Here is a 24,721-nt window from a genome sequence, read left to right on the forward strand (position 1 = left end):
CATTCCGATAGGTTTGAGCACCTCAGCTTCGGTCCTCATCTAGGCAGAGAGCAGTTGGAACACTGCCTTCCTTGAAGGCCATGCATCGCATTTTGGTGCTAGCTCATTAACCGTGCATGCGCGCGCGCGTGTGCGCGCGTGTGTGTTTATGTGCGTGCGCGATGTGTTATAGTAAAATAAGCAACACTTTCAAGCAGGAATCCGTTTTTCATGCTAAGCAGCCCAGCCTTTCGGTTGCACAAAGTGCCTGCTGGCTGTTACGCGCGCATGACGTGCCTCCAGCCAACTATGATATGCATTTGCGTTGCTCTACGGCCTTTGTACAGCTACCTCAGAATAAATAACGTGAGGTGACGCCGCCGGAAACAGTGCCAAGCGTTTGACTATAACTGGTGGGCGGAACAACTGCACGCTCGCCTTGCTCGTTTTGGCGCTCGCCTCGAAGAAATAGAAAATCGCGTCCCGTGCGCAGCGCTTCTTGTAACCATCGCACGAGGCTTGCTCGTCGTGATGGTATGCGTTTTCATCTCGTTCGTGACCATGAGTGGAGTGGCGCCGAGATCGTGCAATGTATTAAAGCGCCGCGCCGCGTAGGCGAGCTCGCGACGGCGCCTTTTCAGCGTTTTTGTTGGCAGCGACGCCGCGTTCGTTCGCAGTCTCCGACACGTCGCTTTGCGACACCTCCCAACCAGTCTCGTAAGACGCCTGACCGTCGTCTGTCGCTTGGCATGGTACGAATACGCTTGCGCGAAAACGATGGCTGTGCAAAACGCGTGCTTGTTATCTAGAATGCCTGTCTGGGTTTATTCATATTATCTGTTGCATAACGCTCCGGTTGGCCGTAAACAGCTCCGGGTGTAGCTATGCGCAGCCTTACTGGGGACTCGACCGTCGCCAGACGTCGCTTGAAGTCCATCGCGGGAGAAAAATGTTACCTCACGAAGCCACCGGATTTAGGTTTAACAGAGTAGCGGCGTTATGAATGGACGCCTTCGCACCAGGTTGGGAAATGACGCCCATGCATGTGATGCAGAGCGGGGGAGAGATGAAGAAACAAGCCGTTCGGTTCAACGGCTGTGTCTTTTTCTCCCGCGCCCAGCTTTGTGAGAAGGCAAGAAAAACTGTCGACTACGCAATTGCTGCGAAAGGTAAGAATACATTCGCACGAACTTTAGCAAAAGCCAAGGTCGCAAGGACTGCGTACAACTTCAAGGAGAAGTGCGCGACAATTCTACGGTTCGTGGCATGCAGGCGCCTTTGTGGCGTGAAGTGTCAGCATTTGCATTACAATAAACGTCTGAATGGTGCATAGATTCCGAATAAATGTAACAACAGAAATAATCGAGAACTGCACTGAGTAGGGTACTGTATTTATTATAGTTCCTTACATTTTACTTGGCGGAGAAGCAAGAGGGGAGAAACTTAGACGAGGGAAGTCGCCGTCACGCAATCTACACTATACGAAATGCGTTTTCACCGGTGCGAGCGCTTCTAATCTGCATTACATTTCAACAAGCACAACGAACAATAAAAGCACTCGTCTAGCGGCAACCAGTTAGGATGAAGCATGATAAAATCGCCCGCTGTCGGATTCACTCCAGTATCATTATCATTATCATAATTATATTTTTGTTGACTGCAGGATAAAGGCTTCTCCTGGCGATCTGCAGTTACCCACGTCTTGCGCGAGCTGACCCCATCTTATGCCTGCGAATTTCCTAATCTCATCGCGCCGGCTGATTCTCTGCCGTCCTCTACTGCGCTTCCCTTCTCATGGCACACATTTTGTAACTCTAATAGCCAAGCAACAGACAATCTTCCCAACGCATTACATGGTCTGCCAAACTTTATCATTACTCTTCATGTAAACTAGAATATCGGCTACCCCCGTTTGTTCTTCAGTCCACACGGCTGTCTTACTGTCAACGTTACGCCTATCACTTTTCGTTCCGTCGCTCGTTCTGCGGTCCATTAACATATTCTCAATCTTCTTTCTTAACCTCCAATTGTCCGCGTTATATGTTAGCACCGGTAAAATGCAATGATTGTGGTCTTTTATTTAAAAAAAAAAACAGTTGTACAAACATTGCACTCTACCGCTCCAGTATACACAACTAACAAGGTAGCTCTGCTACTGAACTAAACAAATAATACGTCATCCACAAGTGGCGCGAACGTATCAAATGCCACAGAGGAACCGGCATGAACAGCATGGGCATCCGCACTAATGCGTTCAGGAAGCAAGGGATATTGCAACCAGGAAACTAGTTATCCATGCTACTATAAGGGAATTGAGAGCAATCACCAGAACGACGCCGCCGCCTCGCCATGGTTTCCCGTAGCTATAGCAACAAAAAACAAAAACAATTACGATGAAGTGGTCGATGTAAAGAGATGCGTTTCCGGATTGAAAGAGCACGCTCAAAGAGATAACTGTGCTAAAGAAAACGAAGATATGAGAGCTCTCCATGCACCACCGAGTTCATATTTCAACGAGTGGTTGTTTACTATGCGAAGCTTTGCTGTATGGGCGGCATTGCTGCAAAAACATTCAACTGTGTATATTTCTTGCGCCTTATTCACTTAGTGTAGGGGTGACGAGTTCTATCAAGCACCGCGGAAGCACCGTGCTTCATTTTTTTTCTCACTGTAACCAAAAAAGAAAAGCTTAATATATTCTAGTAATTTAAATATTCACATCATTTCCTCGGTAAGTTTCTCGGTTCTCCGTTTCGTAACGAGTATCATACGTCTTCGATACTATAGGAAATTCGAGAAACGCGTTTTCAAGTGTCTCCCAGAAAAAAGAAAGAAAGAAAGACAGTGGAAGCACTTCGAAATCGTTAGCAGAACGATCGCGGCGCGTTGGAGAAACTGCTCTGTCGAGGATGAAGACGTGGTGCTGCATCGACGGCCATATTTCGGCGCCCCGAGGCGTCGTGTCTGCTCGCTTGTAGGTCAAGGCGCGGCGTTGTTGATACGTTGCCATAAAAAGAGTAACCTTTTGCATAGGCCGGCATGTACGACGCGCCTGATTTTTATAGGCCGTAAAAGGAAGATATACCCCTACTACGTTGGGTATACGTGATGCGGTGTTGTGCATTTTTGTTGGAGTGGAACGGGAAAAGGGTAGACGGGCTCCTATATCGCGGAACAAAAGCGTTCGTCTCAGGAGGATAGCCGTGCACTTAACGCCGTGGCGCTGCCGTCGCACTTGGACTGAGTTGCACTTAGCGCCAGGGTACCCGATGTCGGCGCTTCCAACAGTTTGTAGGTGTATATTATATATTATTCTATACTTAGGCCATAAATATGGTATTCAAGTCTCCTAAAACATCTTCTCGCACTTCTGGATGGACGATTAATATGTTAAGAAATTGCCATGCCTATATTATTAAGCGACACAGTGACAGCTGTTGGCAGGAAAATTCAAAGGTATAGTTTAGACCATGTTATCATGGCTCGATGTCAGCGATATTGCGGCCATTGAAGCAGTAATTATTGCATGTGCGTTAATTTTTTCACGTGACCCCAAGTGTTTCGTTTTTATTATTGAGAGAATTGCCGCGGCAGCGTTCAAATAAGTAAATAAATACACGAAAGCTCTGGTTGGTATATTAGCTGGCGTTAGACATCTGTCCTGTCCCTGCGGGATGTTGCGGCGAAAGACTTGCCGGTTTTGTGTAAATGGCATTACGTGGAAAAATTGCGAACCTGTGCCACTAGGGCTCACCGACATGGCAAATATTGTCCTTTGAGATGACATCAACTTCGACGACTTCGATGACTTCAGTCTTTGTTCTTCTCCTCCAGCTAGCGTGAATGGGGCAATCAATTGATGGGGAAAAAAAATCCTCCGTAACCCGCTTTCAGGTACATATACGCAACACTCGTAACCATTGTTTGCACGCAGTTCTTATTTGTTTTCGTCCCTCGCGTTGCTCTTTGCTGTCACGTTTGATTGCCCGCAATTGTTGTGCACTTACTCTCCTCGGCCAAAAAAAAAATAATAATAATAAATAAATAAAATAAACCGAAGCTGGCGCGGTACGCGTCACGGTGACCGCCCGCGGCGCGCGCTTTGTTTTGCAGGACCACACACACACACACACGCTGTCGCTCAGCCATCGTCGTGCTGTCATTCACTCCGACGAGACGCTTTTGTATTTGCATCTGTGAAGACGACAACTTTGGACAAGCGGCGGTGGCGGCTGAGGCGTCGACGCTCGCCCACCAGCCGATCAGCTGGAAGACGCACGTGCTAACGAAAAAGTGCGTGACGTGGCACAACTTCGTTAACTGCGGCCGCAATCACTGCGGCAGCCAATTAACGCGGCTGTTGCGACGCGGATGCTTCCAGTTCACAAACGTTCCTTGTTAGGGCTGCAAAAAGAGAAGAAACGTCTTCCGAGTGGGTTGCTTGTGAATGACGATGATCGGTCCCCCTTTAACTTAATTGTTAAGGCTTGTTTCGATGTTGTTAGTGTAGCGATGAATAACGCCCCCGCGGACTGCTGGAAGTAATATTATTGGAGGTGCAGTCACTTCAGCAATCCTGCGCTCGAATATTCCATGCAAGATAAGAGGTGATAGAAGAAACCTAGAGGGCAGGGATGTTAACTAGAAAGGCATCTGGCTGGCTACCCTAGGCTGAGGGAAAGGAGAATGCGAATAGAAAGATGAGAGAAAGAGAGAGGACGAAAAGACGGCGGTGAATGCGTGCACGGGGGCCTCGACGGCACCACGCAGTCGAAGCCGTTCGCACAGGCCAGTCGCCCTCAAGATAACGGAAATGCTTAGACCGTGGCCGTGGAACGTTTTGGAAACCAAAGTATTGTGTCCCGCTCACTAGCGGAAGCGTTCCTTTCACGCTTGTGTTTTACAGCGAAGAGATTACTTCATGAAACGATTGTTGTATCAGAAATACGAAGTCGATCATACCTTACTTCGCCTTGACCAAATCCTATAGTTCTTTTTCGTACGTCTTGCAACACGTTTGTCGGTCTCAGCAAATAGTCAATCTGTGAGATGCTTCGCTTTTCCGAAGGAATGAAATTTACTGCCGGTAGTCGATGAGAACTCATTTCTTTCTCCGATAAAGTCAATAAATGCAGAAGCACTTACCACGCCTTTATGTCAGTTACAGTGGGTTGGCGCCATATTACCGTGTGCAGAGACTGCTGGTTAACTGAAATCAGTGACGAAGATTGCCATCACATCCAATATCATCAAATAAGTTAGTAGGTGATTCACGTACATTTACTCTGACAAGCGTGTATAATTTATTATTCCTTACATGATGAATATGCCTACACGCACAAGCTTAGCCCTTGATAATAGCCTACGGCGGCTCCAGCTTTCAGTCATCTATCATGGTTTTCGTAAGACACAGGGGAACCCTTTCTCTCTCTCTCTCTCTCTCTTTTCATAAAATAGGAGGTAAATAAACTTCGCTCTCAATAGATGCTGGAGACTCAGTCCTTCAATCTGGTGGAACTGTTACGTCATCTGCCGTCCGCTATACATTGCTGCCGCCGTCCTGCTTTCGTAAAGGGCTTAAGACTCTCTGCAGGATTCTAGTGCTTCGCCGCTAGCAGGCATCGCCTTTGGTGTTTTCGAATCGGAAGAGACCGCAATGTTTACTTATCAACGTCCGGGAAATATTTTCCGGAGTAATGTACACACACATGCGTGTGTGCCACACTGCCCATCCCCCTTACCCCGCACACACATACGCGCACAGGTATAGCGATCGCGCATGCGCACGCTGGGCGGAAATATACGAGCGAATCTTGCGGGCCACGAGGCTCCCCAAGGCCGTTGCTGACTCTTGACACTATGGCCCTGTTGGCCTAGGGCGCGCCCGCATTGTAAACACGTCGAGGCGGTGACTTTGCGGCCGGATGATCCTGCACCTGGCATAGAAAGCTGTTTGTGAACTGGCTAAAATAGCCGGAGGAACCGCTTGACATCAAGAGGAAAGCAAAACGTGTGGAGGATAGTATAGGCTTTGCTGCTGTTCAGTTCTTGCTCATCCGTGAAGGAGCACAAGCCCAGATGTGGGCGGGTGCTACGTCACTGGTGTGTGCTTGCTTTTCTCTCTCTCTCTCCGTCTCCCGGAAGTGAGCGGCGTGACGAAGAGCAGAGGCTCGAATGAAGACGCACCGCCAGGGCTTTATCCTTTGGCACGCGGCAGCATGCGATGCGTCGTTCGCATCTGCAATTGGAATTTTAGCTTGTGCAGGTGCTGCAATTAACAACGCGTTTCCTAAGATAGAATGGTTCGCAAAAACTGGCGCCGACCAATTGTGATAGCTCCCTAAATAGTTATTAGAGCAGGAACGCAAATTGACACACAGACACAGAGAAAGACTGACTAGACGAACGCCTCGTCTTCTTCATCTTCTAATAGACGTATGTTTCACTATATAACCCTACGAGGAGTACTCCTAAACGAACTAAATGTTAGCAAAGAGGACCGGCCCTTGACAGACAGTTGTTACGGGCAGAAAGTTCCGTGCGTTCGTCCCTTGAGATGGTATTCACGAAGGAGCGCATACGTCGAAGCCATGCGCAAGAGCTCGCGCCGGCCATTAGGATATTATATGAATATGTCATAAAGCGTGCACCCGACCAATTACGAACATGGATTAAAAGAACGGTAAGTGTTTTGGATTCGGCCCTTAATTCCTGACAATAGCGTGCGCGTCCTGTGTTATCAGTTATTTGTGAAAAGCAGGTGCATTGTTCTGTCTCTCTCTCTGTCCTTTCATTCTACATCTGCACTTCATGCAGGAGCTTCTCGACGAAATTGGTAAAAGCCAGCCGGCTACCGATAACACGTATACATAAAAGCCAATGGGTGACCGAGCTTGTGCTTCGTGAGCAGTAATATGCACGTTGAAATATGTAATTTACATGTATTATTTCGAGATTTCGGTGCAGCCTTTGTAAGCAGTTACGTTCCGTGCATGGGCTGTACAGAGCACCGCTGCTTCACGAACGAACCAACATATCGAAATGTCTATGTAACGGTGACACGAGTCCTGTTGCTTGTGAAAGCCAGAAAATTAAGCTTGTGGCGTTAGAACGGCGACGGCCTATATTCACCCTGAGTTTGATTAGGTGGTAGAAAGGCATGTTCTTTCGTAGAATAGCTCTTTACGCGTTGCCGTAAACCATTTTGCCAAAACCTAGGTCTTCTGCGTCCGACCGTTGTGACTGAGCAAGACGAGTCACTTTATGCAAAGTTATTCGATGTGAAATACGAATGAAAATGCCATTAACGAGAGAGCTGCAGGGATGAAAGGCCACGACAAATGAGCCAGCCTTTTCAAACACTCTGTTCAATTTAAGATGTGCACATGCATAGTGTACTATTCATTTCAAGGAGGCAGTGCTGAATGCGCGTATAATATAGCTAGTGCCGGACGTCGCCCTGTCCTTGATTCGGCGTTCTCGAAGCGCTCCGCACAAAAGCCGCCCCGTGAATCTCAATGCAGCTAAAACGAGAACACTTCACTCTCTGAAACTCTCCGCCTGAAAGGTAAGCACAGGCTTAACAAGAAGCGGCGTCGATCGTTGCGCCATCCTCATTCGTTGAAGTGCACACGCGCCGGTATATGTGGCAAGTTAAAGGTCCTTGCGCACATTTTTGTGAACTTATGAATATTGTCTTTGCACGTAGGTGAAACCTTAGAGACGAATTTACAGTACGACCAGTCCTGCGTCACGTCCTGCGACTCTGGTCTTACTGTAGTTTGAGTGGATGAGTATGTCAGTGCAAGTATTTGGTATCTACAAAGAACAGAGCGCGCGACAACGGGCGTCTTTTGCATCGATGTATAAAAGCAAGCATCTAGCTTAAGATGCCGAAGTGGGTCCACACTATCGAAGATGTCAGCAGCTGCGTATTGCGGAGCTTCGCTCGGTGCATTGGCGCGAATGAAGTTATATGAATCTATTGCAAAGAACAAATGATCGGAGAAAAAAAAAAGACAAAGCGAGAAGGTTATTGCGACAACTTTATACACGCACGCAGCCTTCCGAATAAAGTAATGGGAGCAAGTGGCCAGCTTCGAGGAGAGGATCCGTTCCTAAGCGGAGATCGGCAGTCTCCTGCGAGCGCTGTGTGCGCTTTCGCCGCGGTATTTGGCATCCCCCACAATGTACCTACATAGTCGTGCGGGAGAGTATTTCTATATAACTGGCGCTGCCTGTATGCATCTCCTGTTTCGCAAATCACACTACCCTTAGTACGCCGAAGAGCCATCCACTGTTTAGTAAAGCTATATCATCATCATCATCATACACACGCGCACACAGTGTGCTATCACTCAATCTCGCACTCCTCCATTATTTAAGCGTTACAAGCTACATTTCCCATTGTCCCGAGGTTCTCACTAAGCGCCTGTAAAGACGACCTTCGGCTTTTACCACAAAGTGCGATATTTTCACTTCTTCGGTGGCTGTAGATGCTGCCAGCAAACGGCACCGAACGATATTTTGTTGTTCGTGGCCCTCACTGCCGAGACATTTATACCGGGTCATGTGCGTGTGTGTCCTGTCGCGTCGCCATTCTATAACAGGCGCCTGGAGCGCCGTCGAAGAGGCTGAAAAGTGTGGCACTGTACGTCCAAGCGACAGCAGCAAACAAATACAAGAAATATAACGCAGAGAAGAAAAAGGAGAGAAAAAACGCCGCGGTATGACATCCGTGGAAAGGAAAGGAAAACAACCTCGGCTGCGGTTGTTCCTCCGCGGATTTCGCGGTGACATCTGACAGAGGCTTCGTGCTCCTCGTGTGTTTTATCGCTTCATCTCTCCTGCGTGTTTTATCCGGCTTTGTCGCTGCGACGTGTGGCTTCTTTCTCGATGCTCTTGAACGTTGTCGCTCCCTTCTGCGGCGTCAAGCGTGAACATGGTTGACAGACTGCATCTGTAAAAAAAAAAAAAAAAAGAGAGAGAGAGAGAGAGAGAGAGAGAGAGAGAGAGAGAGAGAAGAAGCGCGCGTGCTGAACACGCGCTCGGCTTTTGCGCTTGCGCCGTTGTCTCTTCAGCGTCCTTCTGCTCGTAATGAGCCGTTGAAGAACCGAGTTCAATGATTAATTGTTCCAGTGCGCGCTTCGGTGTGCTGAAACAGCGCATGACTTATAAGCGGCAAGAAAGAAAGTTAAAAACCCTACGTTTCGTATTGCGTTGAGCTGTACGGTGCCACACTTGCCGGTCGCGTTTGGTGTGAGATGTGCCTCACTGTAAACTTCTTTGTTTATTTGTTTGTATTGGCAGTTCGCTTTGTAGGCAGATTGAAAAAAAAAAAGAACAAAAAAGGAAAACGTTACAGTTAATCATTGCATGGTGTCTCTTGAGCGCGGGGATTTGAATCTATTCCTTTTACTTATGTGAACCTTTGTTCTTATACGAAGTCACAAGCTAAATTAATCTCGTAAAAGCTGGAATGCCAAAAAAAAATATGATTTGTGAGTGAATAATGTATGGGCGCCGAAGCCCCCTCCCCATCCCCGCTCCCGAAATTAGCCGGGCCGGGGAGAGGGGGGGCAGCCCTGCCTCCCCCTTCCCCCAATAAGGCTTCTGTCGCCCCCATCCTTTCGATGTTCCTTTTGAGTTGCCTCTACCTTTTTTATTTCTTAGATATTTCGGTGAGCTAGAAGCTTCTTACAGCACTGTAGGCGCGGTCGTGGTCGACCTTTAATTCATATTTTCGCTTGATTTCTGCAAATCCTAACAATAGGAGGAAAAGTACATTACCTGAACTAGCACCGGCTCACTCACCTGTACGTTCTAACCTAAAAATTTACTTTTATTTCCAGTGTGAACACATACACTCACGCGCTTTTAATTTTGCGTTTAAATAAATCCACAAGTATGGTCACACGTACAAACATGTAAAGATATCCCTGGATGCCCGCGAGCGCTCCCTTTCTCAACGACGGCATGATAAAGAACGCCGACAGCGGAGGTGATCGCTTCATGCTGCCGCACGCCTCCCCCCCCCCCCCCCCCCCCCCCCTTTTTTTTTTCTTTTTCTCTCTCTTCTGCTCACCTTCTTCTAGGGTCTTCCTTCTCCTTCGTCCCATTCCTTGCAGAGTAGCATATCGGCGAAAATATACTGGCCAATCACTCTGCTTTTTCAATAAGGAGCTTTCTCTCTCACACAGACACATTATACCGGGTTCTTTATTTTAACGTTAACATTTTTTTTAATCGCCCGTGGCATATAGCACGAATCGATTCATTGAGATGAATTACCCAAATAGCCAGAGACTGCTTACAGTGGAAATCAAAATAATGATTTCACTAATCAGCATTTTAACTAAATACTTTGGCTCACAAATTGCAATTCACGAATTGAAGCCAGTGATGTCACAACGCACATCCGCTTGGAATGGGTTTTGAAGCTATAGCAACAATCTTGAGATAAGCACAATCAAACTTGCGGCCAAAATGCACTGTTGTTCCGCTTACTTAAAAAAAACGCTGCTTTATACATTGAATCCCCAAAATTACTGGAATACCTATGCATTCCGTCGCAAAGCTTGGGAACGCATATATCAAAACTGGTGTAATCCTCAGAATTTGTACCAACTGGACATGCCTTTCGAAGTAACCGGCTACAATTCGTAAATTGCAATATATATATATATATATATATATATATATATATATATATAAAGGGGTGTGTGTTGGGGTGGGGGGGGGAGCGCCTTGATAAGCTGCCCCCCCCCCCCCCCCGCCCTCGGAAAAAGGAAAACTAAACTCTCCGCCTATGGAATAATGTATGGGAAAGTAACAATATTAAGCCCTTCTCTGAAGGAGTATGCATGAAAGCTTTATCTTATACGTGTCCTAATCAGAATTACGTAAACCTAACAAAACTTCACTGTACAAATTTGAGGCGTGCGTGGAGCTAATTTTCAACGGGCTGAAAGAGAAGCTAAGCGTTTATAGCAGACTCGTTAAGATTACGACTAGCGTTCGCTCCTGCTTAACTATTCAAGATCTCTTGAGTCCAACCTGACGTTCGTGACGATAAGCCTTAACGAGGGCCTTCTTCGAGTTTTCTACGCCACCGGCTTTCTTGCGAAAGCGCGCGCTCCCAGGAGTTCTTACATGGAAAGAAGAAACAAACGAAACAAGGTGACGTCAACAAACACACTGAAATGAGCTGGGAACAAAGACTCGAACTTAATCAGGATGAAACGAACCTAATCAGGCAAACAAAGCAAGAGAGGTGAAAAAAAAAAAAAAAAAACTGTTTGAGCGAAGGAAAGTGGTGGACCATGGATCAACTAACTGCTCTTATTTCTCGCTCCAAACCGTCCGGCGGTGGCACAGAATCGCCGTTCTCAGAGAGCGCGTTCGTGTGCGCCGCTATCCTTTTGTAAAGTCTCTCCACGTGTGCAGCGAAGCTCTTTTCCCGCGAATCCAATTAACACACGGGGGCAAGATCGCCGGCGGTGTGCTCGAGACCGGGAATGAGGAGGATTTCGATCGCAAAACTTGCCTCCTGCTGGTTATCGGTTGCGGAACGCAGGAGACTGAAAGAGCTAGCTACTCTTCCGCGCTCAGCTTTTGCTCTCCGAGAAGAAGAAGGCGGCAGCAGCAGCGGTGCAGCAAAGCCCTATTGCCGCAGCCGCAGCAGCACCGAATGGGGCAGCGCGGCGTCAAAAGCAAAGGGCGCAACCGAGGCAAGAACAAGAGTGGCGGCTGCGGCGGCGGCTCACGAACTGAGGCCGAGCTCGAACGAACGCGCGGGCCTGATTGGGCCCGGCGAATAAATAGGTCCCTAAACTGATTGTGGCCTGTGTTTGTGCGAGCGTACGTGTAAAAAGGGGGCCCCCTTGTTGGTGCCTCTGCCAGCGGCGGCGGCGGCGGCCTCGGAGGACCCGAAGGGGTGAAACGGCGCTGCGGGCTCCTGCTAGTCGTACACCAAATCGCGGTGCTTAGTTGCGTGCAGCGCAGACGGAAAGCAACAGTCGCGTCAGGCGAGAAAGGAAGAGGGAGATTGAGGGGGAGCATCGGTGCGCTAACAATCTACCAGCCACTCCGAAGGCGCTCACTATACTATAGGCGTCGTCTTTGTTATGCGTCGGCAGTCGCTGCCAGCTTTTTGTCTCGGATGCTTCAGTGCCGGCGCGGCGCCGCCGCGAACCTGTCTGTCCTCGGGAGTCAGGCGTTTGGTTTATTACGGAGGTTAAAAAATAAATAAATAAAAAAAGAAGAAACATAGTTGCGAAAGCGGCTTGTCGGAATGCGGGATTACGTTTTCGCTGTCGCGGAAAACTTTTTTTCACTTTTTCTCCCCTTTTGCGCGCGCTCCGCTTCTCAGCTTCGTACATCGGTGCACGCATTTGGACGGGTTGTACAGGGGCCACACAAAACACTCCTCCGCGTCGGCGGCGGTGCCCGCTTAGCTCGGCTGAATACGACGCCGGCCGACGGCGGTGTGTGTACTGCGGCACGCTAAAAGAGCAAGGCCCAATGCGACCTGCCTGCCACGCTGCCTCGGGGCGATGTGCGTAAGAACAAATCGATGTTTCAGCCCAAAAGACCGGCTGTGTGCATCGCTGTTGGGTCTGCATTCCTGACCAAGCTGTGTTTACGCGCGTGTGCGCGGGAAAAGGCTCGGTTCCGCTGTCTTCCTTCTTCTTCTGCCTTTTCGTCCTTGTTTTCGTTGCGCATCGATTTGCCTACGGGGCTGCCTGAAGTCGCCACCCGCCTCGCTTTTTAGGCAGCGGATCGAACGGGTTATACGGGTATAGTGAGCCTAAGGTAAGGCGGCGCTTGCTTTTTTCTTCTTTCCATTCGTGCTTACAATGTGGCCCCGGCAGACTGATCTCCCAATAGGAGCTTGCCGGCGCGCCTTCGGGCGTTCCTGAGACATCTTGCGAACAGAGCGCCTTCTTCCGGCGAGCGTTATTCAAAGAAGCCGGGAGGTATTGGAGATCGCGGAACGAACGTGCTTTCGAATGCCGTAGGTTCAGTGAGGCCGATATCGAGTAATACAAATGAACGCTGTCTTTGCGCATATCGTTTACCTGCGGGCTTCGATTACGTGTTGGTTGAGCCTATTGCAGAGCGGTACCGCTTTAGTGTTCGCCGCGTGTGTTTACACGCGGCATGGCTTGCTTCGTTGCTTTCGTATGACGAAATGGCGGACATTCTTGCTCGATTTCTGCCGCTCGAGCTTTAGGAAACAAGAGGGCGCTTGTTATTATTTGCATTTCCTATTCCGGAGGGACCGTTGGTGCAGCGCATTCTTGACGTTGTGGCGTGCCGAGGAGTTGAGCGCATTGGTAATCATAAGCAATTTACTATCGGCATTCTGAGTTTTATACAGTGATTCAAGCCAACGAAATGGGATGGGCATAATCCTAGTGTTCTTCTAGTGTTAGCGTTGTAACGATAGGGGGGGGGGGGGGGGGGTAATCAAAAAGCAGGCGTGCATTATTCCGCGTTAGAAACACAGGTTCTCGTAAAATTGCTACTTACTTTAATAGTTGTAACAGGTATCCTGAAGTAAAAAAAAAAAAACAATAAAATACTATCAGTTGCATCGTCGTCATCATCATCATAATCTTCATCACCACCAATTCTGTGTAATGTTAACTGTAGGATGAAGTCCTCTACCAGCGGTCTCAGATTCCCCTGTCTTGTGTCAACTGACTCCATCATATGTGCATGCAAATTTGCTGGTCTCATCCGACAGCATAATCCTAGGTTGTTCTCGACCATTGTGCTTCGCTTAACGTGGCACCCATTCTGTTAATCTAATCGATCACCAGTTATGTGCTCTGTACGCATTACGTGCCCTGCCCACCATCCGTTCCTCTTGATCTCACGTAGAATCCACGTCATTTTTATGTCCACTGCAGGACGAAAGCCTCTCTTAACGACCTCCGATTACCCTTGTCTTGTGTCAGCTGACCCCGTATCTAATTATGCCTGAACTCCCATCTCACCACCTAGTTCTCCGCCGTCCTTGACTATATTCTTCCCTTCTTTAACACCGATTCTCAAACAACATTGGACCACCTCTAATCTGCCCTACGCATTACATGTCCTGCCCAACTTCATTTCTTGGTAATGTCATATAGAATACTTGGTTATCTAAAATATATTTCTCCTATTGTCATACCAATTCGGTTTTTCGCCCGTTGCTTCGTCGTCAGCTACTTATCAAGTTTCTTTGTCATCCTCGAAGCTTCAGCCCCGTATAGGTTAGTCTACTGGTAGATGCACTGATTCTATGCATTTATGTTAAGTTATAATGTATTGCTGGCGTTCTTGGCTTTAGAGTATCTGCCAAATGCGCTCCGAATAATTTTTTGTTAGTGTAGAAGTTTTCTTACAAATCGTGTGTCATGTGACTACTTGGCCTAAACAATGAAACATAGTCCTGCACAGCTTCTAAAACGAGACTGCCAATAAAAAAGAATTATTATCGCATTCAACAATACGTTAGTGTTTTGCATAGTATTCCTTGAACCTGCCCTGAGTTCTTGCCGGTTAAAATGCTCATTGATTTGTTTGAAGTCATTTCCAGCGTTTTTGCGAACAATGTGATTTACAAACCGCAGGCTGCTGTGACTTCTTCTTTCTGGGGTTTTATGTGCCAAAACCAGTTCTGATTATGAGGCACGCCGTAGTGGAGGGCTCCGGATTTTTTTGACCACCTGGGGTTCTTTAACGTGCACTACAATGCAAGCACACGGGCAATTTTGCATTTCGCCTCCATCAAAATGCGGCCGCCACGGCCGGGATTTGATCCCGCGACCTCGTGCTCAGCAGTGCGGCTGCTGTGATGTTCACCCGTTTTTAAACCTGTAATCGTCTTAAATCTAGCATTTTGAATATACTTCCGAGGTTTTAGTGAATAACACCGCAAAGGTAGTGTTTTTCTTGCCGGAACGTCTTCTTAATTGGTGTTTTACCGCTTATCTTGGGAAGAATTGTGGTAGCTGTAAAGTCTGCATATATTATTGCTTACAATAGTCACGTATGCTTCGTTTGCTCCTTAACTATACGTGATGAGTTCATGACTGCTGGCTTCTTTTATGCATCCAACACAATCTTGTAAAACGAACTTCGTGTGAATCCAATTACTGATGACGCGGCCTCTCCTTTCCGCACCCACGAACAGCTTAAGAAGGTTTACTTTTTCTCTAATAGTCGGGCTTTGAATTCGTCTGGCTTCTCTAATGTGCCAGTGCTTGTTTTCTTCAACTTCTGGCTCTCCCTTGCATGGCATTGTGTTTCCGGGATAAGCGTATACACCATATTGTACGCATATGTTTGCGACTAGTTGACGGGCTCTAACAACTTGAAGCTTTCATTAACTTGAGTTCCAACAGAAAAATTAGGTCGACTGTATACTAACGCTGACATGCGTTTTCATCTTCTCTTCAGTGTGCTCCGAGGTTTTATGTCGTTTGAGTGGCTTTCCACGTAGCTACAATTATAACGGTAAATGTCATTCACAGACTTTCTTGAGCGTCGTTGCGACTTCAACGCTTAGACGGTCTGCATAAAAAATCGATGCTCTTGTTTTAGCCATACTGCTGCAGCCGCATCAACCATGTCACCCGCACACGACCGCGTAATGTGCAGACAAAATGCAGTACTGTGTAGAAGACTCCACTGTGTGTGCGTGCGTGTGCGTGCGTGTGTGTGTGTGTGTTTGCGTTTTTAGAAGAGTGAGCGTGGGAAGTCTAAAGGCGAGAACGAGAGCGAGGACAAAGAAGAGAGCGTGAGCTTCGGAGCGTCGATTGGACGTAACGGAGCGAGTAATTAGTAGGTGTACCGTGGCTTGATTGCGCATCGAAAGCAGCAGCGCGGTCGAACCCGAGCAAACTTTCCCGTCTGTGAGAGACTGTGTGCTTGCATCCTTTCTTTCTGTTCTCTTACTTTTACTTTGCTCTGCGGACAGCTTTTGGCAACTCGATCTTGACGCCGAATTCCTGCCGAGGCTGAGTTAGGGATTAGCTATGGGAGTTTAACGACTCGGGTTACGCAAGCAAAATGCGCCGTTGTATACCACGCAGTGTTGCCCAATGCTTTTCGCAGCTCCGTCGCGCTGTAGTGAACTTCAAAGCAATATTTTTATATTACCCGCCACGGATCGCGCGGCAAACTTTCCGTTCTGATAAGGACACTCGTGTTGAGAACAGAGAAGGCGTCAAAATAACTTACAACGCTCACGGAGCACAGTTGGCTGAGCATGGGGTGTGTGTTCTCGTTAAAGCGAGGGAAAGCTTGTGCAATATCGGGCACGATGCCCTTGACGAGGGTCGATCAACCGACGTGAGGAGGGAAGGAGAGTTTTTAAGCGACACTTGTTCACTTGCGCGTGGCTTCTTCGGCGGACGATGTAGTCGGAGATGTTGCCGAGGAGCTGCGATGGTGGCAATTAAATTTGTTCTGGTAGACTCGTCACCGTCTAGACACGCGGCTGGCGTTGTATATAGTTGGTTGCATCGCGCTGCGCTACAGATTTCTCGTGCAATCTATTTCGCAAGAATTTGTTCTGGAGCCGACGAGTATAGCTATAGGGCGCCGTTAAAGGATCGTATACACGCCATTCGGTGCATTTTCATCCAATTACTGACTAACACGCTCGAAATGTGCATGCACCAGGTCGAATGCTGTTAGTTGAGGAGGAGTGTGTTGCAAGAAGGGCGCTCTTGCAAATAGACTGAGAAGCATTACGCGGGATACATTAGGGACGATTGTGAGAGCGCGTACACAGGATATTCTGTGCTGGTATTGCAGTTGTGTGAATTTGCATTGGACGATGAGATGTTGTAAGGAGAGGAAGCGGGAGGAGGAGTTGCGGGACATGAAAGTAAATGTACTGCTGCGAAGATTCTGCAGGTTTGTTCAAGTTTCTACAGATTCTGCAGGTTTCATCTGTTCTATACAGGAAACACTCAGTGCTATTGGGACATCTTGTACACTACCCAATATGTTTGGGCTAATACGGGATGCGTGTTTTTTTCCCCCTTTTTTTCTCACTTTTCTCTGTATCACTAAGCTCCAGTTTTCAACGAAGCATGTTCCGCGCAACATTTAAAGCCTGGACAAAAAAGAAGTTATTGGTAAATGCTGAAAAACGTCTCGTTATACCATCCCGAAATTCTGTGAGAATGATGCATTTAGATGCCAAGACAAGATGGAATAGAATACAATAAACGTCCTGTTTGTTACCTATACGGGTGTTGTTTACCTCCCTGTCTTTCCTGTTTCGCTTTGACCTTTTCCATGCAAGAAACGTCATTCGTCTTCCTCTAACTCTGCTTATCGTATCTAGCTGTTCTTGTCAAGTCGGTGCTCGCCGGCTTGTACTACGCTTTGACGTAATAGACGGCAGTGGCGCCTCATAAGACACAGCATCGGCACAGTGCGGAAGCTTAAAGACTTGGACCGCTTTACGTATTTTATAGGCCACCGCCGATTGCGACGATTGTCACCATTGAAGCGGCGTCGCGTCCACAGTACTTTTGTTGAACTATATTTATTCCTACTCTCGCGAAGTCTCTCGACAGCTCAGAAAAGAAACTCGTCACTGCCCTTACACTGTTTCAACACTGCGCGCTTACGTCTCCGAACTATATCGCACATCGTCGCACGGCACTTTGTGGAACGCGTCCGGGTCCTGCCCCCAGGGGCTAGATGCAGGCGCTGTTGGTCGACGTCGGCGACTTCGGCGACCGCGCGGCGAACGCTGCGCGTTTATTAGACCGCACCGCGATGGCCTTCGCGGTCGTATCACGTAGCGCGCTTCGATCACCGCCTATATCCGCAGCATCTCGCTATTCTCTGCAGGGCGCCCGCAAAGTGCCGGAACCGGCGAGGGCTACTTGGGTCTCCCACCGTTCACTGAAGCGTGACGTCGGAACACTGCGTCTTGTAATTTGTCATGCCTGACCGATAATGTATGGCGCACGGCTCCCCTATACGCGGCAACCGGCAGCCTCGTTTTCCTATGTATACTCACTCCGCAGCCTCCGCCGCCGCCGCCCAAGCCCTCTCCACCGCTCTCCGCCGTAGAGTCTCCTCTGCAGGCGGTGCAGTGTCACCCTGGACGTGGGCTAATTAATAACGCGCGGCTGCTGGAGATAAATCCCTGCCCCCGTCTCGGGCTGCCCTATCGGAGATCGCGCTTCGACCGTTCTGCCTCGTCAACCCGGCGGCCTGTGCGGTGGTGTCGGAAGGCTAAAAAAGGCTGAACAACCAGAACATGCTGCTGTGTTGAGAGTTTCGAACGCCGTGGTCGCTCGCACGGAGGTCGCGGACCGGCTTGTTTCTGGATTAGCTGATGCGTATTTGACATTTAACGACATCGACGCGATATAGATAAACACTTCTAGACTACAGATTCTGTTGTTGTGTTGCTTTCCTCATTTGTTTGCCTAGAGTTTTCGCATAGGGTATTTGACGCGAAGTGAAGTGGGAGATACCGGCGTGGGCAACGCACTGGTCTGGGATGTGCTGAACACCTTTGCTACTCGTTTTCTTTCTTACTGTTTATTTCAGTTTCAAACTGGAGGATTGTCATATTTTTGCTACTACATATCTTGCGGCCGATGTGGCGTAAGCAGGAATCGAATCGGGGCATAAGTTTGAGCGTCAGTTTTCTTTTCGCGCACATGCTTCAGTTTTATTGCACTTTCCGCGCATATGCTTAATCGCACGCGTAACATTGCAACCGGAAACCTCAGAGTGCTCGGTTTGTAAGGTGAAATTTATTGCGGCGTGGTGAGGGGCGTATCCGACGACGTATGGTATTGAGCAACATCCCGTGAACGTTCGTAATTTGGAGCACCTGAATGTGAAGTAACAGGGAGGCGATAAAAATGCAACGTATGAGACGGGCGCACTTGCGTTGAATATTGACAACAATCTGTTATCTCTGACGAGCAGTTATTGCCATAATTCTATAGCTTGCTTCGCGTGAGAAGAACAATAGCTGACACACCATTTCGTCGACTTGAAGTTGCAGCTACCTCTGGCCTGTCGTTCACATAATTCGCGACTCGCTCGACACTGCAGCTGGACCATTGTTGGTAGGCCAGCAGGGGATGATGTACATTTCTAAGATTGGTAATTAGCGTCTGGCTTTTCCGAGCACCCGGTGCTCTTGGAAACGCAGTTTTCTCTAATCTGCGATAGTATGGAGCCGACAGACGCCGTTCCTTTTCCTCGGCGATTAGCTTTTACGGAACCGGCACGTGGCACGTCCCAGATGGCTGGCGTCGGCCGTTTGGATTCAGCTGCGACATCCCGAGTTATAGGCGGAATTTGATTCTTTGGAGCATGCTAAAAATACGACCTCTCTTGCTGCGCTTGATCCAACGACCAAACAGCTCTCCGTTCCAGTGTAAGCCAGCTAGACGGCCGGCAATTGACAGGCCAAAAGATTCGATGACCTTGGCTTCGGTCGTCGTCTGGACAAGAAATCAGCTAGAACATAGTTGCGATTCTTGAAGGCCAGCGGAATTGTGTTACCCTTGCCCAGTGCGTGCGTGCGCTCACCGACTTCCTGCTTTCTACATTGCTCTTCAATGATTTATCCTGTTCTCTCTCGCCTTCTGTACAGTAGATACACGCCCAACACCAGGTGGCGATGGTACTGCACTGACTAACCACTCTTGGCCATTTCTGTTGCTCCTCTCTATCACCTGCGGGTTGTCGTTGCAGTCGGGTGTTACACCCTCCCCTTTCGAAACCAGGGCCGGCCAGCCATGGGCGCTTTAATCTCGGCACACTGGACCCAAAGATATTATTAGAGAAATGACCGAAGAAAATTCGCGGGTCCACCAACGCCTGACGTCGCGTTAACGAGGTGTCATCACACAGCCCGTGCGCTCGAAAACTGTAACGCAGCAACTCCGCGGCCAGCTAACAGCGTGTGCTCCGAAACGCAAGCGCTTAAGCCGTCAGCGACGCCTGTCGGTAACCCCTTTTTTTCCTTTCTGCTTCCTCTATACCGCGGGCTCCCTGCACTTGGTCCCTCCTCGGCGAGCCGCCACGCTGTAATCAGCGCCCGGATCTAGATTAATTGCCCGGCGGTTCCCCCTCCCAGCTTGTTATGCCACCCCCAGCACAACCCCCCTTCCCCTAAGTTTCGTCGCGTGCTTTGACTTCATCGAGCTTCATTCGCGCTCGTACACGCATGGCCTGGCTCCTCAGGCGCGCGCGCGCGCTGTTACATCGGGGTTACACAAGTTGTGTAGCGCTGTCTCTCGGCGCCCCGCCGGTAGCCCGAAAAACCATTGCCCCCCCCCCCCCCCCCCCCCCCTCGTCATCACGCGCGCTCGCGCGGTTGTGGCAGGCTCGTGCCCGTGCATAATAAAACGCGCCTGGAACTCCTGCGCGCGCGCGCTCGTTGTTCAGTTTTGGAAACCCGCACGAAAGTTCTTCCCCCTGCCGTGTCTTTCCCCGCTTCGCTCTCCGTCTGCGTTTCCCCCGAGTCCCGTGACCTGCACCTCGCGCCGTTGTCTCCGCACGCCTATAAATCATCGACGAAAAAAAAAAAAAAAAATGTGCGCGCCCTGTAGCCGACCCATTGTTCGAGCGGCGCGCGCCGTCGCCTCGTATAGGAAAATAACCGTCTGCCGTTTGAGGCGGCGAACAGGCGGGTCGAGGGATGGGGTCGCTGCTTCTGAAGAACACCGCGTGGCGCGTGTAAGGAACGACGTAATGCGACGTTGAGGGGGGGAAAAGAAAAAAAGAAAATGAACAGCGAATGGCGCCAAAGGGGTCGGCAAGTTACTCTACACCGGGGCCGAGAAGGGAAAAGGAAGAGGGGAACGTAAAACCGGAAATGACAGTTTGGGGCGCACGCAGTTTTAAGGAATTTCGGGCGTGGCGCTGCCTGTTGTATTTGCTTGTGACGTTCCGCTTCTGGGCTGTACTCTATAGCGCTAGAAAGAAAAAAAAAAAAAAGCGCATTAATGGCACGAACTCGTCGTTCGTCGGAGCAGGTAGGAAAAAACGGGGCGGCGACAATGGCCTCTTGAGACTCCCGTAACGCCTGCTTCTAGGTTGGCGGCGCGCATGCAAAAATGCGATGCGGTAATGCCTGCAATTTTCGACTTCTTCCTCTCTGAATGCAGGTTATTCTTTCCGGTCGTGTCTTTCTCTTCGCTTTATCTTCTGCTCTCTGTCTTTAAGTTCTTTCTTTGACACTCTTTGCGTTGTCGGATCGTAAGTATTACGGTCTAGCCTTCCTTGAAGCGCTTATATCTAGAAAAAATGGCGATAACATTCCGTAAGGTTGTTGCGAAGGCTCAACAGCGTTCGGTTGAATTCGACAAAGAGGCTCCGCCGTTCCTCGACTTCGATTTTCAAAATATGTTAACGTCATGCTCCCATTTTTTTTTCTCTCCCTCAACAGATGACCTTGGAGGCGAGTGGGGCCTCCATTGCTGGCGAGAAAGTACTGTTTCGGTGAGTGCATTTGATTTCTGCTTCTCGAATATGTAAGTCATGAGGCTTAGGAAAGCAGAAGAAAAGTACAATATCAGGAGAAAAAAGAAAGAGAGCTCTTAAAAGTATTTTTTTAGCAGATTTCGGGGAAGGCCATCTCGAATGTGGCGCTGATGTTATCCTTTATGCTAACCACACATGATTTCACTACTGCACGGGTTTAATGTCGCAATTATAACTTGTGCCCTAACTTGAATAAGTAGAAAGCCAGTTAACGATTTTGTAAATTAGCCATCTTGTCATTGCGATTTGCAGTGTAAATAACGTCCTCCTCTTCAGGTAATCTGTATCAACGTGCCGAATTCCGCTAGATGCTCCGTGGGATGAAAAAAAAAAAAAAAAAAACTCTACGGAAACACAGAAAAACACGATATACAGGCGCGAGGGGGAAAAAAAATACAACCACATTCACAGATGTTCTGTTTAAATGCTTTCCAATTGTACACTTTATAAACATTTTCGGTTTCTTCTGCTTCCCTCTTCTCTCTCTCTCTCTGCTGTTGTGAATGCCTTAAGTATCGTTCAAATTGTACTACTAGTTATTGACTTTGTATTTATTGCAGTTTGTAATACATTTAATTTGCATCATATTACACTTAGTGATTACTATATTGCTGTTTTATGCTATATATTTGCACAAATGTATATTTTCCGGCAGGAGGCTCCCTTTCAGCTACATGCTCTGGGGCCTCCTTCTGTATGCTTATGTTAGAATGTATGCCACTTACGACAGAAAAACAATTAATAAAGACTGAAACTGATATCGTGGTTGAGAGGACAATACCGTTGCATCTTAACGTGCACCTCCGGCTTCTTGTTGGGCAAAATACTACCGATCACCGAAACGTTCAAATGGGACGTTAAAGTGGGATATTTGATCTGGAGTTGTAAAGACGAATGTCTAATAATGTATTTTTTTGCAGTAATAGTTGGAGTAAGAGAACAGCTATTTGAGGTGAGCAGGTGGGGAGGGGGGGGGGGGGGCGCAAAAGTACCATCGCAGACGCAGCACAGCCCAAGTGCTGTGGAAGTTGGCTTTTTGTAAGGATACGTCTCCGCAGAAAGTCAGCAGTGAATATATACAGGCTTTGCGAGCTGTAATCTCTCCTATACCAACCAAAAATAACCAGGCAGGTGGCCTCATTCTTCTCTTCGTAAGGAAACCGGAACTGTAGCAACTGCAAGAACCGGCTGATTGAGTTGGGATTCAGCAGAAAGGCTATTATCGGGCAATCTGCCCGTTAACTTCCAAGTGGGCCTCATTCACCAAACAAACGTCATTGGCGAGCTCTTTCTTGTTTGAATTATTATTTATATTAATCAACGAAAAACAAAAAAAAAGGAACCTTTGAAAGTCGCGTGGGATTGTACAACTGCGTTGTTTACCCATATCGAACCGGCGCATTTGCTATGCCGACGGCACTGCTCGCGCCGTGCCTTTTAAACGTCGCTTTTCCTCGGTATATCCGTGTAGTGCTACCGGTTGCTGATTGAGAGAGGCGGGCTGCTCATGCGCGAAGATACCCTCCGAGACTCTCCGTGGCAATTGTGTCACCTGAGTCCAGCGCTGTGAGATAGCTTACTGTTACATAGGCATATATTCGTGTACCAAATTCTCCATTTGCTTAAATGCTTTGCGATCCACCCAGTGTTTCACATGCCTGCGCTGTACTTGCATCTAGGAGATCACCAGAAGAGAGAGAGAGAAAGAAAGAAGAAAGAAAGAAAGAAAGAAAGAAAGAAAGAATGAATGAATGAAAGAAACGCGTGACTGTGACGTATGCAGTAGTAGGAGAGCTGGCGCGTTATCCCAGGTATATCGTTCGGGAGCGGTCACCTATAGGCGTGGGTTTGCAGTCCATTAAAATGGGAAGTTTGTGTTCAGTTTCTCGCGAATTCTACCGGCCCCAAACCGCGGTGTAGTATTTTTCGATAGAATGGAGTGTGTTCGATATAACCAAAAATTTATTCTACTTCGTCCCCACTTTAATTTTTGATGTTCTACGCTTCCGTGTTGTTTTGTCTTTCTTTTTTTTTTTTTTTCGGTGAGCAAGCGTATACCCGAGGAATAACAGCGAGCCGCGTTGAGCATTCACGTTAGGACTCGTTGAAACTTGTATTGTTTGGTTGCGTTGTTTAACCAGAACACGCGTCGCTGATTGAAACGTAACACTGACTGGCGCGTTCGACGGAGCCGCTCTTTTATAATTCAAAGTCTCGTTCAGTTAGTGGTCAGCTTCTGCGATACTTGGACGGGCGAACGCAGCGAGTGCCTTCCAAAAGATTGAACGAAGCATATGTGATGGTTCCTCACAGGGAGCTCGGCGCCAAAGCGCTTTTCTACCACTCCTGGGATTACACGACAACAACGGAATGAGAGAAAAGAAGAAAGAAAGAAACACGGGAAGTTTGCAAATGGCGTGAACCCTTTCAAGCCCTTCCTGAAACTGTGGAAAAGTTATCTTGTTCCCTCGCTGGAAGCTCGCGACATTCGCGACTGTTAAGTCGTGAAAAGCGGATTATCAACTGTAAATCCTTTACACACGCTCATGTCACATTGAAAGCGTTTCCGAACAAAGGTCCTATTTCACCTGCTTTGAATTCGCGGATGAAGGGCTTGTTAGACGCGGCGAATTTTTTTGCTGTGTATAGGCAGAACTACTTTCGAAAACGAATATCCGAGTGCTCCGACGCCTGCGTGCTGCCGCCGAAGTAGGTTACGGTGCGAATGCTTCTTTGCGCTTGTAGCTGACGGTTTGCTTGTTTTGAGCTGTCGATAGCCTCTGTGCAGAAAATATTTTGGGAAACTCTTTCATTTTCCGTCCCTTTCGAAGCTAAATTTTCCCCGATGAGTAAGAAATGTTACAGAGCGAAGCGTTGGTTCGGGCTAGTTGGTAATTCATACTCATTGATGTTTTAGCGCAGAATCTTCAAAAAAAAAAAAAAGACACAAGGGGACACGAACGGGACTAGCGCCTGTCCCGTTCGTGTCCCTTCGTGCTTTTTTGCAGATTCTGCGCTAAAACAGTAATAAGTAACAAAAATGTTGATGCCTGTACGTTAAAAGGTGATCAAAAGGCCGAGAGAATAACGTAACACTCATGTGATGAACAAATCAGCCACTCACAAATGTCATGCTGCTTGGTTAATTTATTGCGAATGCAAAATAATGTAATAATAATCTGGGAAGGAGCTCGCTATGGCAAGAAGG

General features: G+C 48.1%; 1 protein-coding gene across 3 annotated transcripts in view; it reads left to right on the forward strand.

Moving 5' to 3' along the window:
* LOC119442492 (chondroadherin) overlaps positions 1 to 24,721 on the forward strand; it is a 213,894-nt gene that overhangs the window by 157,390 nt on the left and 31,783 nt on the right. For 2 of the 3 annotated variants that reach the window (XM_049662204.1, XM_049662205.1), the window contains one exon: positions 21,419 to 21,471. The gene's annotated coding sequence lies outside the window, so the exon portion shown is untranslated. Of the gene's footprint in view, positions 1 to 20,698; positions 21,006 to 21,418; positions 21,472 to 24,721 lie in introns of those variants that run through there. The other variant, XM_049662206.1, reaches the window with a different exon arrangement.

Source organism: Dermacentor silvarum, chromosome 2, assembly GCF_013339745.2.
Source record: "Dermacentor silvarum isolate Dsil-2018 chromosome 2, BIME_Dsil_1.4, whole genome shotgun sequence".
In the NCBI taxonomy this organism is placed as follows: Eukaryota; Metazoa; Arthropoda; class Arachnida; order Ixodida; family Ixodidae; genus Dermacentor; species Dermacentor silvarum.